Source organism: Melospiza melodia, chromosome 17 (genome assembly GCF_035770615.1).
Source record: "Melospiza melodia melodia isolate bMelMel2 chromosome 17, bMelMel2.pri, whole genome shotgun sequence".
In the NCBI taxonomy this organism is placed as follows: domain Eukaryota; kingdom Metazoa; phylum Chordata; class Aves; order Passeriformes; family Passerellidae; genus Melospiza; species Melospiza melodia.
In genome coordinates this window covers 10,124,933-10,141,308 of record NC_086210.1, presented here as the reverse complement: position 1 = coordinate 10,141,308, position 16,376 = coordinate 10,124,933, and the positions used below count along the sequence as shown (strand labels likewise).

General features: G+C 52.9%; 1 non-coding gene and 1 pseudogene across 1 annotated transcript; both read right to left on the bottom strand.

Moving 5' to 3' along the window:
• Nucleotides 1–3,320: 3,320 nt before the first annotated feature.
• Nucleotides 3,321–11,345, bottom strand: LOC134426190 (28S ribosomal RNA; annotated as a pseudogene).
• An 894-nt stretch (nt 11,346–12,239) lies between these two features.
• On the bottom strand, nt 12,240–12,392 carry LOC134426228 (5.8S ribosomal RNA). Its single transcript, XR_010029933.1, has one exon. It is a non-coding gene; the product is annotated as a 5.8S ribosomal RNA (ribosomal RNA).
• Nucleotides 12,393–16,376: the final 3,984 nt, after the last annotated feature.

Genomic DNA, 16,376 nt, shown 5'->3' with positions numbered 1-16,376 from the left:
GATTTCCAGGGGAACACAGGGACTGCCCTGGATTGCAGAAAAGGGCAGCTGGGGACAGACGGAGTGACAGAGCAGCTCCCCTAGCCCTTCACTGAGTTCCAGCCACTGCTCTTGCCTTGCACAGCTGTCTCTGCTCTCCCTGGGTGAAGCAGGAAACCCTCTCAAACTGCCTTTGGCCATCACCCTCCCTTAGTCCTGGGACAGGAGATGCTGCTGAGCTCCTCAGCCTCAGGAGCTGTTTGAGCTGATGGAATCTAACCCCAGGACTTGCCCCTGTCCCCATTCCATGACCCCACTGCTTCAGAGCAGAGCTGACCCCTTGGTGTCCATGGGCAGAGCCCCTGCTCATCACAGCAATGGGGCCAGATCCCAGCAAAATTCCAGGCACGGGGCTGAAGGAAGAGCTCTGAGAAAAGGAAAACTGGGGGGCACAGAGCAACAGGGGCAGGGCTGGGAGAAAGGGCTTGCACAGAGCTCAGCAAAGTCTGCCCTGACTTGTCATTGTCTCCCCTTTGAACATCTCCCCATGACCCACTGTCTCCCAGCCGGTATTGGCATTAATTGTTGCAATAAAAGTGGCGTATTGAGATGGCCCCAGATTTGCCAGGCTCCACAACATTTGCCCTGTGCACCCGACCTTGTTGGGGTCATTATCATGCTGTCCATCCCTCCCAAAGAGTACCTCCAATACTGTCACTTCTCTCAGCTGTTGGATCCCATCCTCAAGAGTCTTCCAGCACATTCTATGGTGCTGCTCCTGCATTCTCTCCCTGTGAACAAACCTCTCTCTGACACTTATTAAAAGCCCTGGCTCCCTTACAAAAATCTGATTGATACCTGAGTCCTGGGTCAAGCGTCCCAAATCCTTGCCTCACCACCATCCAGCTGGACACCTGTACCCATAAGATCCCAGACCCAGAGTAACCAGGTTGTATAAGCCTCACGTCCCTGTGCGTACAATGTCTGTGTGCAGATTACAGAGACTTTTGTACATCAGGGACTCAGTGATGATCTCAACCATTGGCTCCCCTGTGAGTTGTGAGGGCCCTCCATTCTTATCCTTGTCTGGGTGCTCTGATTTCATCTTAGACCTCCTCGTTTCCACAGGGCAACTGCTGCTGGCTGTGACTGCCTCTGCAGTTCAGCTGGAACTTGGACACTTGTAACATCTATGTGTTCCGCTGCTGCACCATCAGACTCTCCCTCTTTGAGGCAGGGGGAGGTTTCCTCACCAGCTGGGGAAGTGTATTCCTTCAGCATCTGGCCCATCTCACACATCTCCTTCATCAGACCCCCCACCCAATCTGGGTGGTTCATTTCTGAGGTGGGCTGAGGGGCGTGGTCAGGCTCTGGGGTGTTGAGGATTTTTTGTAGGTTGAGGAGTTCTTGCTAGACAATGGCCATATTCGGCCGATGCACAATCCAGCCTGCTTGTACTAATGGACAATGAACACATTCACAAACAATGGATAATGGACATATTCAGAAATGGGGTCAGTATATCCTTGAGAAAGATACAAGAAGAAGAGTCATCAGGACTCAGCAAGTTTGTCAGCAAGCTTGGGAGAGTGAGAAAAAAGAGAAAGCAATGGGTGGGCCAGACATCCACAGCAAGATGCACGAAAAATTAGATGATCCAATAAGCATTTTAATTTAGATGTGTTAACAGCTAGGATTAACCAATCATGTATTAGCTAGAGAAGCGTGGGCAGTAGAAACTTATTATAAATCTGGTCTTTTTAGGGATAATAAATTTGGCTTCACTTGATCATATTGGTCATGGTGTGATGTCCCTGAACATCCGCACCTCGCAACTGGGCTCCTGGAAGTCTTCATCTATGTCACGTTCCGTGGGTTTTTATTTACTCCTTATTTGTCCATCCTGTAGAAAAGGATTGGTGTCAGTGGGAAACTGACATTGCTTGTTTGAAGGGGAGCCCACCCATCCTGCCTGAGGATGATGAACTCCTCTGTTTTAAAGTCTCTTTTTGAGGGTCTCTTCTTGGGTCTTCTACAGGTTGGTTTTTTGTTTCCTCTCCTCCAGGCTGTCCTGGCCTGTGCTGGGAAAAGCCCACTGCAGGGACATCTGTGCACCCTGGGATCCCAGGGTCCTGGGCATCTGCATGGGGATGGGCAACATAACAAAGGACTGTCTGGAGGCCTTTGGAAATGGGAATTTATGGACAGGTGGGACTGCTCAATCTGACTGCACCAGGCCCTCACCTCTGGATCTCTTTCCTGCTTGGCAGGGTTCCGTTTCCAGGGAGTGTGGGCAAGGACTGGCACTCACCTGCACAGAAAGGCTTCTGCCTTTTGTCCCTGTAGCTAAACCCAGGGTGAGATTCCTCCTTTAGTGCTCAAAGAAAGGAAAGGAAATCCCAGAAGGGATGTGCTCCGTCTTTGAAATCATTACCAATTGTGAGGAAGACCCCTGCTAAAGTAGGATGTGTCCCTTATCAAAGAAGGTCACCCTTCTGACCAAACTGATCCCAGCCCAAAGGTCAGGCCTTCTGCTGGGCTCTGGAAGGGGTTCTGCAGGCAATGTGCTCAGGGGAGAGACCTCCACTGCCCTCACTTCTCTCAGGGATAACACATCCCATCCCATCCCATCCCAAGGGTTCCCAAGATGGCCACAGACAAGAGCAATGGGATCCAGCACACTTAACGACTGTGTCGAATATCAGGTTTAGGACTTTCCCAACCAGACAGTCATGAACCACATATCCTGAACTTGAAGTAGATATGAAAATAAAATAAAAAAGAAAACCAGGACATTTAACAAGGACCTAAGGACCTTTCCCCAAGGACCTCCAGGACTGCACTGAGCAGGTTCTGGGGCAGAACACATCCCACAGATGGCCCAGGAGCCCCATGCAGTGCTGGGGAGTTCCTGACCCTCGGGCCCACTGAGGCTCTCCTGGGCCAGGGAGCTGCCTCAGCTGCCACAGCACTCGGGCACCACACAGGTGCCTCAGTCCCACCAGAGCACAGCCACCCACGAGAGGGTGAGACCCTTCTGCCACACACCAGGAGTGGAGAGGAACCTCCCAGGCCCCTTCACTGTCCCTTGGCACATTCATTTCAGCCTGACCCTCAAAGCCCTGCTCAGCAACATCCCCCGCTAGAGTAGGATGTGTCCCTGGTCATAGGAGGTCACCCCTCTGACCAAACTGATCCCAGCCCAAAGGCCAGGCCTTCAGCTGGACTCTGGAAGGGGTTCTGCAGGCAATGTGTTCAGGGGAGAGATCTCCATTGGCCTCACTTCTCTCAGGGATAACACATCCCATCCCATCCCAAGGGTTCCCAGGATTATTATTGCAACAGTACATCATCAGTAGGGTAAAACTAACCTGTCTCATGACGGTCTAAACCAAGCTCAGATTCCCTATTAGTGGGTGAACAATCCAACGCTTGGTGAATTCTGCTTCACAATGATAGGAAGAGCCGACATCGAAGGATCAAAAAGCGATGTCGCTATGAACGCTTGGCCGCCACAAGCCAGTTATCCCTGTGGTAACTTTTCTGACACCTCCTGCTTAAAACCCAAAAAAGCCAGAAGGATCGTGAGACTCCGCTTTCATGGTCTGTATTCATACTGAAAATCAAGATCAAGCGAGCTTTTGCCCTTCTGCTCCATGGGAGGTTTCCGTCCTCCCTGAGCTCGCCTTAGGACACCTGTGTTACGCTTTGACAGGTGTACTGGCCCAGTCAAACTCCCCACCTGCCGCTGTCCCCGGAGCAGGTCGTGGCCGGCGCGCACCGGCCGCTTGGCGCCAGAAGCGAGAGCCCCCCTCGGGGCTCGCCCCCCCCGCCTCACCGGGTAAGTGAAAAAACGATCAGAGTAGTGGTATTTCACTGATGGCCGGGACGCCGGCGGGCGGGTCGCCCCGCACCGCCGAGCGCGTGCCCGGCTTCCCACTTATTCTACACCTCTCATGTCTCTTCACAGCGCTAGACTAGAGTCAAACTCAACAGGGTCTTCTTTCCCTGCTGATTCCACCAAACCCGTTCCCTTGGCTGTGGTTTTGCTGGATAGTAGGTAGGGACAGTGGGAATCTTGTTCATCCATTCATGCACGTCACTAATTAGATGACGAGGCATTTGGCTATTTAATAAACACATACAAATTGTATATGTTCCTTTTCCGGGTTAAGTAAGGTGGCCCGTCCACCTGAATGACCAAATTGGAATTTATAGCACAAAATGGGCTAGACGCGGTTATGACAGATGAACCCCTCCCAAACAAATACCGATTCCACTGTCCAGCGAACCTGTCGAGGGGAGAGGCCTAGTTTATTTACCAGGATTTACACAGATACAATTGATCTAGCTTTGCTAATGAATATATTTACAATGTCAATGGAGGTGGATGCTAGGGCCCATGCGGTTCTCTCTAGCCTTGTTTTAGAGAGACCAAGGGCGGTCAGCAACTCATTATTATTGCCAAACCATTTGGTACGGGCTCCCATGGGGAAGCCAACATATTCAATGTCATCAGCATTGGTCAGTTGCTGAATTTCTGTATGAAGGCGCTGATATTTTTTGGCCTTCTCCAAGGCGGCCTCACTCAATGAGACATCAGAGTGCTCAGACCTCACAGTCACATTGACCACAACTGCCTTAGAACCTTTGACAAAGATTAAATCCAGTTTAAATACTTAATTTACATAATCCCTTAGGTGTGGCTCCTCAAAAACTGTCCAACACTCCCTCTTAGCCTCCTCGCTAAGGGTTTCACAGATGGCATTGTATCTCTTAATCCTGGCATCTTGAGTGATGGCACAGTTTCTGACAATGTGGGCTGTGGTCTCAAATCTAGCTCCACAATGTCCACATGATTGAGCAATATTCTCTTGTTTACCCCTAGCCAGGAATTCTCTTGTTGGGTAGACATTCGCTCTGAGTTGTGGGGCCGTGATTAGTTCACAGTGAGGTATGCCCTTAAACTGCCCTATCCAGGCATTACTGATCTCATCATTCTCGAAATGCTCAATCCCATGGCCCTGGGCAACCAGATGGGTCCATTTATGAAATTCTCGTTTCCTCCAGTTACAAGGTGTTGGGTAACGAATCTTAGGGATGGGTGCTTCCCATTCCAGCCAGGCTCCATCGTCACCCCCCAACTCTACCAATGGTAAAGGCTCCCAAATCGATGGGATGGACTCTTGTGTCCCCCCCCTTTCAACCACAATTTTCCAAATAACCGTTCCAGATGTACTTCCTTGAGATAGTTCACAAGAGTCTCATCCGAAGACTGGGCTAATCTATGGAGTCTTCGCACCTGAATACTTGGAATGAGCAACGCCAACTTGATGAGGTCTAAACCGCCATCTTTAAAACTCGAATACAAGATCACATCACATGTACTTGGGGGAAGATGAAGCCATTCCTTAACCGTGTTATGAATTAATTGATCAAGGGATTCAAGTAGGCCCACCTTAACTTCGGTATGGTCAGCCAGATATATCAGTCTCGGGATGGTATAGGTCCTGAGTATATCGACTTTCTGAAGAGGTTTTAAGGGCGAATGACCAATCCGATGAAGCCAATCCATGAGCTTCTCTGATAGTCTAGGATCTGGAAAGCCAGTCCAGGGGTCAACCCATGTGCTGCATACCTTTCTGAGCTCCCTGGGTCGATCATGTTAAGGGGGGATCCATTAATCACCCACGTGGGACAAGCATTGATAGTATATGAGTCCCTTGTAGGCTTGATGTAAAAGCCATGACATTTTCCCCCCTGCGCACTGAGGCCAGTTAGATTGCAAAAGGCCTCCAAAATTTTGATGTTATGACACATGCCTTCCCAAGAGTCACTCAGCAGCACCAAGTCATCAGCAAATGCCATGGCTGTAAATTTCCAGCCCCCATGATGGAAAACCTCACCTTCATTCTCGAGTTTATATAGAAGGGGGTCCATCACTAAAACTGAGCAGCAAAGGTGACATGGGGTCGCCTTGCTTGACACCTGAGCAAATGTATATGGGGTCTGTCCTTTCTCTTCCCATGGAAATGCACATCTTAACATCCCGATACATTTCCCTCACCAACTCTATCATGTGTGGATCCACCCCTCTCTGGACCAGACCCTCAAATGCTGATGACAGACGGTGTCAAATGCCTTAGCAATGTCCACGAACACAACCCCCAGATGTTTATGCTCTCACTTAGCTGTTCCACCACAAGCCATAACAACTTGAGGTTTTCGGCACAACCTGATGCGCAAATAAAACCCCGTTGCCGGGGGTTGATGGGACATGCTTTGGACAGCCTCGCAGTAGCAATCCTGGAAAACAGCCTAATCACCACTGAACCAATAGTGATAGGCCTCCAGTTATTGATATCACCAAGCTTCTCTGCATCTGAAGACTTGGGTATCAAGACTGTCTTGCAGTCCCGCAGCGCATCTGGAACAGTACCAGTGATAAGCCAGAGGCTGAACATCTCAGTCAACTGGGAAAATTTTGGGCCTTTTGCAATAATCTGACCCAAAGTGATCCCATCTGGCTCGGGAGCAGAGGTTTTACACATCTCTCTCATGTTCTTATCAATCTCTTTTCCAGTAATTAAGGCCTCGAATGTGGCGTTATCCGCCTCCTTAAATGGAGGGAAATCAAGTAGGCCACCAAATATACCAGATGTATCCCACCTTCTTTTAAAGTGATCGTGGGGAACACTTGATGGTAATTGGCACTGAGAGGCTTCCGTGCTGTCCAGGATCACGTATGAGGCACCTTCTATGTAACTCGTACAGCAGTTGGAACCTCAAGAATTTTCCCCTCTTAATAGCTCTTCTGCGCATCCAATTTGATAGAGTTTTGAATGCTTTTTGGCCATGGGATGCCTGCGTCTTTTGACCCTTGATAGATTTAGTTTGGCTAGGCACACCCAGAATACCAAGAAACTCCTTATAAACATCGTTCACCACCCGACCTGGATCTTGCCCATCAAGAACTTTCTTGAAGGCTTCCCGATACATGGTCAATTTGCCAAACGATAATCCCGCTTTGATGACTTTCCGGAATTGGAGCTTTAACTGTCCCTCCTTGGGCATCCCTCCTTACCAGATCCGGCAGGACGTTCAGTTCCAGTGGCACCTACTAGTCCTTCATGACCTTTCACGGAGGGACGCCTTTTATCACTAATCTGCTTTGCCATTTTAGTTGGAATATGCTCCACTATAAGTTGGTTGATATTCCGCTTACTGGCAAACTTGTCCACCAATTGTACCAGAAGAGCCTCTTCCTCCTTAGTCCATACCCGTTTGTGGGCCCCTCAGGCCGATGACTCTTTGGGATGAGAAGCAACAATCCGCTCCACATTTCGCACAAGAGGATGTCTTATTCTCTTGTGCAGACCCAGGCCAGTCTTAGTAGCGAACCCACGTTGGCACACGTCACAGACCCATTCCCCAGTGGGAGCCACACACACCACCCCCTTGCAGCGCGGGATGTGACAGGAGATACTGTGGTATTTTATATTTTGTTTACCACATTTTGAACACCTGAAAATGATCTTTCTCTGCCCGTGCGCCCTTTTGAGATGGTCAATCAGCCCCAACATCCTAGTAAACCAGGTCTCACAAGGACAAGATGGTTGTTTGTCAGGCATGGACACGACAGGTGTTCTTGGCGTTGCACCACCACCTTCAGACCCGTGAGGAGCCTCGGGTGTTTTGGGCTCTTCACTAGCTCCCATCGCGCTCTCAGCCTCAGGTGTTTTGGGCTCTTCGGTACCTCCCACCGCACTCTCAGCCTCATCCTGGGCCATCCCCATAGGGGAGATCTCATAGGGCTCAGGGAGTTGCCCCAAACCCTACCAAACATCCACATGATGTACACCATCTTCTTTAACAATTTTGGAGTTAAAAAACTCCAAACTTACAAAATCGAATCCCTCTTCCCTGGGAACACAGGGCATAGATGGTAATTTGACATCAATGACCCTTAGATCTAATGGGTCAGTCTGAGTGGTAGTCAAGATATAACGCAAAGCCATTTTGTCAGTCTGGTAAGCAATAAAGTGACAAGTCCAAGTGAGAGTAGAAGCATATAGTAGCTGACCCTCTCTCAAACTACCAACTGTGTCAACAACAGCCCATGGACAAGGCTCTGTGCAACAGCGAACTAACTGTGCCAACCTTTTTGTTTCAGCAATTCGTGAAACTATCATTGGGTGGTGAGTCCAACGACAGGGAGGGCTGATATGTGCCCTCTCTCACACTGGGGCAGAAGTCGACTCAGTTACCACGAGGGTATCCAGCAGGACCACGAGGAGGTGCGACTTCCACGACTATGCCCAGTTAGAAAATATAGTTACTCCCGCCGTTTACCCGCGCTTCATTGAATTTCTTCACTTTGACATTCAGAGCACTGGGCAGAAATTACATCGCGTCAACACCAGCCTCAGGCCTTCACAATGCTTTGTTTTAATTAAGCAGTCGGATTCCCCTGGTCCGCACCAGTTCTAAGCCGGCTGCTAGGCACCGACTGAGGCGGGGCGCTGGCCCGGAGACCCTCCCCCGGGGACCCTCCCCCGCACGAACCGCTCAGCCTACGCTGGCTGCGGCTGCGCGCGCACTGGCCGCACACCGCGCGAACCCCACCGGCGGGAACCGCTGGGAGAGCGGTGCGCAACGATGACGGCCGCCGCTGGGGCGCCGGCTGTGGCAAGGCGGAGGGTGGGCGGAGGGGGGGAGCAGGCGGCGCCCGCCACAGCCGGGGCGATCCACAGGAAGGGCCCAGCGTGTGTCCAGAGTCGCCACTGCGCGCGTGCACACCCCGGTGCCCGGGCAGGCCACGCGGAGCGCACTCACCCGCGAGCAGCACCTCGTCCAGCTGCGGCACGCGCCCAGCCCCGCTTCGCGACCCAGCCCGACCGACCCAGCCCTTAGAGGCAATCCTTATCCCCAAGTTACGGATCCAGCTTGCCAACTTCCCTTACCTACATTGTTCCAACATGCCAGAGGCTGTTCACCTTGGAGACCTGCTGCGGATATGGGTACGGCCTGGCGCGAGACTTACACCCTCTCCCCCGGATTTTCACGGGCCAGCGACAGCTCACCGGATGCTTCTGGAACCGCAATGCTTTCCAAGGTGAGGGCCCCTCGCTTGGGATGAATCCATTGCAAGGCACCCAGCCCTTCACAAAGAAAAGAGAACTCTCCCTGAGGCTCCCACCAGCTTCTCTGGGATCGGTTGTGTCACCGCACTGGGTGCCTCACGGCGCCCGTCTCCGCCTCTCCGGATTCAGGGATCTGAACCCGACTCCCTTTCGATCGGCTGAGGGCAATAAAGGCCATCACCTGCCCTTTCGGAACGGCGCTCGCCTATCACTTAGGACCGACTGACCCATGTTCAACTGCTGTTCACATGGAACCCTGCTTCACTTTGGCCTTCAAAGCTCTCGTTTGAATATTTGCTACTACCAACAAGATCTGCACCTGCAGCAGCTCCACCTGGGCCCACGCCCCTGGCTTCGAGGCGCACAGCAGTGGCTCTCCTACTCGTTGCAGCCTAGCCCCTGCGGGCATCGCACTGCTGGCGACGGCCGAGTATGGGCCCGACGCTCCAGCGCCATCCATTTTCAGGGCCAGTTGATTCGGCAGGTGAGTTGTTACACACTCCTTAGCGGATTCCGACTTCCATGGCCACCGTCCTGCTGTCTAGATCAACCAACACCATTTTTGGGCTCTGATGACTGTCGGCATCGGGCGCCTTAACTCGGTGTTCGGTTCATCCCGCAGCGCCAGTTCTGCTTACCAAAAGTGGCCCACTGAGCACTCGCATTCCATGGTGTGGCTCCACGCCAGTGAGCCCGCCCCCTTACCCATTGAAAGTTTGAGAATAGGTTGAGATCGTTTTGGCCCCAAGACCTCTAATCATTCACTTTACTGGGTAAAACTGCCCACTGCCGAGTGCCAGCTATCCTGAGGGAAACTTCAGAGGGAACCAGCTACTAGATGGCTTGATTAGTCTTTCGCCCCTAGACCCGGGTCGGACGACCGATTTGCATGTCAGGACTGCTACAGACCTCAACCAGAGTTTCCTCTGGCTTTGCCCTGCCCAGGCATAGTTCACCATCTTTCGGGTCCTAGCACGGACGCTCACGCTCCACCTCCCCGGCCCCACGAGGGGGCGGCAGGCAAGACGGGCCGGTGGTGCGCCCGGGGCTGCCAGGCGCGACACGCACCCGGGATCCCACCTCAGCTGGCGCGCGCCAGCCCTCACCTTCATTGCGCCGTGGGCTTTCGACAACGGCCCCTGACTCGCGCACGTGCTAGACTCCTTGGTCCGTGTTTCAAGACGGGTTGGCTGGGTAGCCGACATTGCTGCGGACTCCGGGCACCCCAGCGCGGCCCGTGAGCCTGCCCCAGCGGCGCTGCGCGGTCAGGGCTCACTGAGGACAGTCTGCCCCGGTTGACAGTGGTGCCAGGGACTGGCAGGCCCAGCCCCCACACCCCTGCGCGAAACGCCGCGCTGTGATGATGCCGCCCCCCCCCCACCCTTGTGAGAGGCAGGGAAACGATGCCCCCCACCACAGCACCGCCGATGTGGGGGGAGGAGGGCGCGGCAGCAGTCCTTTCCCTCGGCCCCGGGATTTGGCGAGACCTGATGCCCGAGGGCTGTAACACCTGCTGCTGCTCGTGCGGCACTGGAACACCTGCCCGTCGGAGGCCTTCCCAGCCAACCTGGAGCCAGACGTGGCGCACCATTGCAGAGGAAATGTGCCCGGCCAGGGCCAGCTGCCGGCTGGGCAGCAGTGCCCGCATCAGCCTGCATCCCCCAGCCCGCCCCCGCAGACGGGGTTCGCCCAGGGGACAGAAGGGAGGCAGAGGTGAGGTTCCGCTGAACCCATGCCGACCGCAACTCGCCCGGTTGAATCCTCTGGGCGGACTGCATGGGCCCCACCCGTTTACCTCTTAACGGTTTCACGCCGTCTTGAACTCTCTCTTCAAAGTTCTTTTCAACTTTCCCTTACGGTACTTGTTGGCTATTGGTCTCATGCCAGTATTTAGCCTTAGATGGAGTTTACCACCCGCTTTGGGCTGCACTCCGAAGCAACCCAACTCTGAGAAGCCCCGGGCCTGGCGTGACGGGGGCCGCTACTGGCCTCACACCATCCGCAGACTGCGGCCTCGATCACAAGGACTTGGGTCCCCCGAGAGCGCCGCCAGGGATTGGGGCTTCTGTATGCCACATGTCCCGCACCCCACTGCGGGGCAGGGATTCGGCGCTGGGCTTTTCCGCTTCATTCACCATTACTGAGGGAATCCTCGTTAGTTTCTTTTCCTTGGCTGACTAATATGCTTAAATTCAGCGGGTTGCCACGTCTGATCTGAGGTCGCAAGGCCAAAGCTTGGCCACACCTCCTGGCCCATGCAGCTCCTAAAGAAGCAGAATGCCAACAGGCCAACAGGCAGCCAGCTTCTCCCACCTACTACCCTCACCTTCCTCCCCCACTGGCGCCCACGTGCCAGGGGAAAACAAAGCCAGATGGAGAGAAGCGGAGACAGAGTGCCCCATCCCGGAGATGAGAACCGAAAAGGGAGTGTGGCAGAGACAGCCCTGATGGGGGACCAGCCGAGTGGCGGCACGTGATGGCCTTGGTGGAGAGAGAGAGAAAAGCCATGGTGCTATTTGCGCCCTGAGACCACAACAGAAGAGGAGGAGGGCAGGTGAAGGGAGGAGGGGGTCGGAACATCTGTCCCCAGCGCTCTTGCCTCATGCGCACGCGCAGTGGCACAGTACCCCCGCAGTACCCACCTGCAGACAGCCGCCCGCGCGGGGGGAAGGCTGGGTGCGAGGCCTGCGCCTCATCTCCCTCTTGCCCTCTCCCTTCTCTCGGCCCATGGCGGTGCTTTAAACGCTGTCTCTTACTCTCCTCAGCTGCCACCACCACCGTACCGCGGTACGGGCCCTGCAAGGACAAACTCTGCCCCAGTGGCTCACTCCAGGAGTGGGGAACTACGGAGCAGTCCCTGAGTCTGCATATAGGGGGATGAAAGCCCTACGCGGCAATAGTGCCGATGACGGCCATGACGATTATGACGCCTGCTGGGTCACAGGGAAAAAATTGAGGCTGCCGAGGGAAATGCATCCCTTGCCAAACCCCTGACCGCCTTCCCTCTGGGCACCAGTGAGCCACCATCACCACCGCCGCTGACCACAGTCAACTGGCCTGTGAGGCAACCCCAGCCGCACCACCGTGGTGGCCGCTGGATGGTGACTGATCGTCAAGCAACGCTCAGACGGGCATAGCCCTGGGAGGAACATGGGGCCACAAGTGTGTTCAAATTGTGGATGACCAATGTGTCCTGCAATTCACATTAATTCTTGCAGATAGCTGCATTCTTCATTAACGCACGAGCCGAGTGATCCACCACTAAGAGTTGTCTGGCTTTGGCACCAATCCTGCACCCGTGGAGGGGCTGGGACCGCTCACATGGGGCGCCCCTTTCTCTTGTGCTGAGGATGTGCGGGCGTGTGCCTGGCTTTGACCGTCCTTACTTGATAGTCAGGAGTGCAGACATAGGAGATCCAGCCACACTGAACTGGAATTCTTCCTCAAACCTCCACACTATGGTGGCACTGAAGGAGATCTGAGCAGTCTGGGTCCCACCTGGTGCAATGATGCCATCCTCAGGTGCAAACTTGAAGCAGAAGCCCACCTTTGCAGCTGAAGGGCTATAGGTGAAGGGAGCATCAGTAGCTCCTAGGTTAATCAGTTCCACCTGCAGCAGCAAGAAAGCAAAATGGAAATACATGTGGAATCTTCCCTTCTTGTGAGTTATTGTCTAATGACGCAATTAATACCCAGAAATAGCAGACGATGCTTTGAATGGCAAAAAAATACAACAGGACAAGTTCTGCCCTTGGGTTTTCATGCAAAGCAGTGGCAGCTCCACAGAACTGGAGTCCACAACCCTGGGGTTATCCCATGGACACAGAGCTGTGCACCTCTGATCAGCATCACCAAGTTCATTCAGACCTGGCCCTGAGAGCAACGTGGGCTGATTGCAGCTGCGTAGTCAATCACCCCAGAGCTGCTGCTGCCCCACTGAGCACAGCTCCAACAGCACCATCTACTCATTCAGCTTTTCCCATGTCATGAAAACAATACATTGATTATGAGACATCAGCATCAAAATGTATAGACAGCATCATCTTTTGGTAAGAAAACTCAGCATATCTTTGCCTCCCACAGCTAAACTTTTGGAAGTGTCTGGCATGATGTAGTGCCTCATTTTCTACCTCTTTCAGCTGCTCTCTCTTTGGTTTTTTTTGCAAACTTGACACTATTGGGGAGGAGGCAAATAGGTAGAAAAATGCTTTGCTTTATTCCCAGGAACACTTTTCTCTTTCTAGAGCCAGAGATGCACCAAGGCTGAAGTGTGGTGAGGGACTGGTCAGCAAGGGAAAGAACTCTCAAGCCCTTTGCAAGGGCCAGCACTGAGCCAGGAGGCTGGATGGCTTTCCTGTGACTTGCAGCAATAAGCAGGAGACACTTGACTGGAAGCTGTCTGCAGTAGACTGAAGCTCAAAGGCAGCAAGTTTGTTCCAGCTGCTTCTGAACAGCCCAGTCCAAAGGTGCCTTGTGTCTGGCACTGCCACAAAAGCCTCTGAACATCCCTTTTTGACCCAGGCTTCGTTTCATATACCAAGGGGTTGTTTTGCAGCAAGCCTTCCAGCTGATTCCCAAAGAAGGAACTGGGGCTTCATGAACAACAGACACACCTTTCAGACCCTCCCAGATTTCACCAGTAGATCAAATATTCCCTGCTCACAACTGCCCAGGTCGGCAGCAATTTCACACTTCCACCAGGCTTCCTCCTGCCTCAGGAGCCATCAGGATCCACCCCAAGCCCTGCTGCTCAGCTCATAGACGTGGGGGGTGTCAATGGAAATGTTCCCAAGGTTCAGAGTAGGAGAGCTGAATTCTACCAAGGGTCCTTGTCCTTCCCCTCTGAGCTGCAGGGGCAGTCTGCTCTCACAGCCTGGGGAGAGATGTCCATTGCACTACAATCATTCCCTCTGTTATACTGGATTTTTCAGGCTGCCTAAGTGCTAGACCCTGACTCTGAGCTGGATGCAACCACCTCCTGATGCTGCAGGAGAGGATATGGACCCTCCTCTTCCCTCAGCCTTGGGGCTGACTTCTAATTTCTAACCCATTCCTTGGGCTGCTTTCCAATTTCAGCCACCAGTCTGCTGAGTTTAAAACATCTCTGCTGCCTTGTAGTGACAGGCCAAGGAGTTACAGGTATAAATTGAAAGAAAGGAAATTTAGCTTAGATATTAGGAAGAAATTTTTTACTCTGAGGGTGGTGAGACACTGGAGCAGGTTCCCCAGGGCTGTTGTGGAGGTTCCAGCCCTGAAAGTGTTCCAAGCCAGGCTGGATGGGGCTTGGAGCTACCTGCTCTAGGGGGAGGTGTCCCTGCCCAAAGGCCTTTAAGGTCCATTCCATCCTTAACATACTGTGATTCTGTGGTTTTCTTCCCATGCACTTAGAGGAGCTTTGAAATCATTCAGTGAAGGCACAAAGCTCCTACAGAGTTTGGCAATTGCCAAACTACCTGGCCCAGGAACACAGGACTTCGTTGCCAAAGTCCCCAACTCCTGACACTCAGCGCTGTGTTCTATTTCCACAGACAGAGCTGAAAGGGCTCAATTCCCACAAAGGGAGAGAGGCAGGTGCTGGCCAAGGCCGCTCCTTCTACCAACACCCTGGGCTCAGGGGGGTTCAGTCACCTCTGCTCTGCTGCTGTCTGGGCACTGGGAGGTGATCCAGGCTCAGGGAACACATTTGTAACTCAGCTCCTGCTGCCTGATGATGGATCCATGTCAAATGGACCCATCCTGGAGGCCAGGGGCCTGCAGGGGCTGAGTGCTTGTTCACTAAAGCTGTTCTGCTCTGCAGCTCTCTGGCCTTTGGGGGAATGCTGGCAAAGCCATGGCATGAAAACCTCTCCCTGCACTGCCTGGGCTGTTCTGGGATCAGTCAGGCACACACAGCATTCTGAGCCCTGGCCTGGCACAGGAGACTCCCTGGGAGCTGCAGGGCCAGGGGGGATGTGCCAGCACTGCCCTGCTGACCAGGGACTCTTCCCAGCACTTCCATGGGAGCCCCGTGGGCTCAGGCTGGCACCATGGCTTCACTGAGGGGGAGAGAAGCAGGGCAAAGGAGCTGTACCTGAGATGCTGCAGTAAGCCACACTTCCATACTCCAGTGCTTCCAGGGGTTTGAAGGTCACCTTGATTTTGGCCAAAAAATTCGGCCCAATTTCTCCCTCCTACAGCAGAAAGAGACAGCAAAACAGTTCTCTTCAAACTTCACATTTCTTGTTTTCAACCACACTTCTGTAAGCCTCTGTTTAGAGCATTAGTAATGAGTGAACAACACAAGGAGCCCAAGGAAACACTCCAAACCCAGCTCAACACAGCGCTGGAAGCTCTCAATGCTCAGCTGTTCAGCTCCCCCTCTCCACAATATTCCTGCTGCTCTGACAAAGGCTCTTGGTCACATCATGCTGCTGTCAGCTACAGTGGGATGCTACTGCCACTGTGCACTGGTGGCTCTTCACAAGAAGAGAACATGATCCCTGTCTTGGGTTGACTATATGATGCTTTTATCCCAAATCGTCTTGTTCTGTTTATGCTGAATAATAAGTGTTGCACCTTTAAGACTTGTTGCAGAGAGTGAAGGGGGGAGAGAAGAAGCAGCAGTTTGTTTTCAGACACTGCACTCACTCCTCCACACTCCTGCTCCTGGACTGCATTGTCTGCGGATGGACAGACAGCGGGACAGAGCTCTCCTTTGCTTTTAGTTAATTTAGCTTGCTGAGGCAAAGAAGTTCCCTGGACTGTGGGGTTTTTTTCCCTTTTCTTTGGACCTGTTCAAAACTGCTCTGGACTGAACACCAGAAGAGCACCAACAGCTCCACCAGTGGCCACCGGGCTGAGCCTGGCCTGTGACATTTCCAGCACCAGAGGGACTGATCAGAGACTGAGTGAGCTGAGCTGCAACCCAGGGAGGGACTTTCTCAGTTTGTCATCTCTTTTGGAGCAGCAAGGGGTTTTATTGATTAATACTGTTTAGGGTTTATTGTTTAATAAACAGGTTTTTTCCACTTCAAGGAGGTCTTTTCTCCAGGACTGGTTGGGGGCAGGGGCCGATTGAATCTTCTTTCCGAGAGGAGCCCCTTTAGGGGTTCTCTCCCAAATTTGCCCAGAACCAGAACCTGGGAAATAAAAATATTAGTTTAACCTGTATTGAAAGAAAACAGAGGCTGGCATTATTCTAGGGTTTACTCCAAGATGAGAAGGGATGTTGCACTGTGCAGACACCAGGCATTCATTGTCTCTCACAATGCCAGT